The sequence below is a fragment of the Capsicum annuum genome, chromosome 1 (genome assembly GCF_002878395.1).
Source record: "Capsicum annuum cultivar UCD-10X-F1 chromosome 1, UCD10Xv1.1, whole genome shotgun sequence".
Classification (NCBI taxonomy): Eukaryota; Viridiplantae; Streptophyta; class Magnoliopsida; order Solanales; family Solanaceae; genus Capsicum; species Capsicum annuum.
Window position 1 is genome coordinate 251,286,499 of NC_061111.1, and position 2,034 is coordinate 251,288,532.

The 2,034-nt window shown below is 27.3% G+C and overlaps 1 protein-coding gene across 4 annotated transcripts in view; it reads right to left on the reverse strand.

The window, feature by feature from the left end:
- The window catches only part of LOC107850501 (bZIP transcription factor 16), an 18,209-nt gene extending 16,652 nt beyond the window's left edge, over positions 1-1,557 (reverse strand). For 2 of the 4 annotated variants that reach the window (XM_047401624.1, XM_047401628.1), the window contains exon 1: positions 1,108-1,540. The gene's annotated coding sequence lies outside the window, so the exon portion shown is untranslated. Of the gene's footprint in view, positions 1-1,107 lie in introns of all 4 variants that reach the window. The other 2 variants (XM_016695098.2, XM_016695092.2) reach the window with 2 other exon arrangements.
- Positions 1,558-2,034: the final 477 nt, after the last annotated feature.

Consider the following 2,034-nt stretch of genomic DNA (forward strand, 5'->3'; position numbering starts at 1 on the left):
AAAAAAAAAAAAAAAAAACTGATCTTTTTTTAAGAAAACAATTGACAATTTAGGTGTGATACTTCAACTAGGAAGCTTAGACAAATGATAGTTGAGGTAGGAAACTCGAAAAAACACCATACTTTTAACAATAAATCCACATATAGAGAGCTATACTAACAAGAAAAAACACCCAACAACAAATTCAACATGAAACTAAAACAAAAATAAGCTAAAACACAACAACAAACAATAAAATGGTAAATTTAATCACCATGAAAATATACAAAACAAGGGTCAGCTTCAAACTCCAATTACAGTCAACCAAAGTACAAAATTAAGTTAATGGTCAAAAACACAACTAAAGTATCTCAATTTTTCGAGCTTCATACCTGAACTAGCAAATGTACGAGTTTCCCCTACCCCTACCTGAACTGCCACCAACTATTTATCGAAATACACATCAACTATAAATTGTTCCCTTTTCCTACCCCAAATATCACCATTGTACAGCTAAGAAAAGAGAACAACTGATAATAGAGTTATTTATAGCTAAATAATTGGTGATGGTTCAGGTATGAAACTCGAAAAATCGAGATACTTTTGGTAAAGAATCCACATAGAAACAAGAAAAAACCTATCAAGAACACCCAAAATCCAATTACAGTCAATCAAAGTACAAAATTAAGTACTTGGGTATACCTCAAAATTAACAAAAAACTGATCTTTTTTCAAAAAAAACAATTGACAATTTAGGTGTGATAGTTCAACTAGTAAGCTTGGACAAATAATAGTTGAGGTATGCAACTCGAAAAAACACCATACTTTCAATGATGAATCCACTTATACTAACAAGAACAAACACCCAATAACAAATTCAACGTAAAACTAAAACAAAAATAAGCTAAAACACAACAACAAATTCAACAAGAAACTAAAACAAAAATAAGCTAAAACACAAGAAAAAATTCAACAAGAAACTAAACAAAAATAAGCTAAAACACAACAACAAATTCAACACGAAACTAATAAAAAATGATCTAACACAACAACAAATTCAACATGAAACTAAAACAAAATAAGCTAAAACACAACAACAACAACCAATAAAATGGTGAATTTAATTACCATGAAAATATACAAAATTTGTTGAATCTGATGAACTGTGTCAGCTTCAAACTCCAATTACAGTCAACCAAAGTACAAAATTAAGTACCCAACTATATGGGATTACCTCAAAATTAACCAAAAACCAATAAAAACTAATCTTTTTTTCAAGAAAATTATATATAAAAAAATACAAAAAAAAATCCCAAAAAAAAAAATGGGAAAAATTTGTTGTTGTTTTTGTGAAATTATAGACAAGGGGTTGTCGGTGTATCGGTGAATTATGTAAGAAGAAAATTCGGAAAAGAGAAGCTGAAAATTGTTTCGATTTGGTTTTGTCTTTGTTCGATTGGTTTAATGATTATTTGTTTGATGATTTGTGTTTTGAGTAGACTAGTTTCAATGGTGAAGATTTGATTAAAAATGAACTAAGTGGTTTTTTTCTTTTAACAATACAAATCAACTGTTAACTATGTATCGATAAGCTTAAAATCAATAAAAATATATTGAAAATTAACTATATAGTTTTATAAGAAAAATATTTATCAGCGTTAAATCTATTATGTATCTGGATAGATTAAAAATCAAAAAAAATATATTGAAAGTTAATTATATATCTTTGTAAGGAAAAAATGTATCTTCGTTTGATCTATCGAAAGCTAATTATATATCTCGACAGATTCAAGATCGAGATTTACATTATTTATGTCAAATATCGGGATTTTGTCGAGATTTACATTATTTGTGTCAAATATCGGGATTTTGTATAAAGTATAAGAGGTTGTTTGGTTGGAAAGAAGTTGTTTTGGAATTATTAGAAAATATAACATAAGTGTTCGCCTTAATTTATCATATTTATATTAGTTTCTATCCCTACGAGAATAATTATAAAAATTTTAACTAATTATATATGTTCATTGAATATATCGGGAGTTAATTATGTATCTA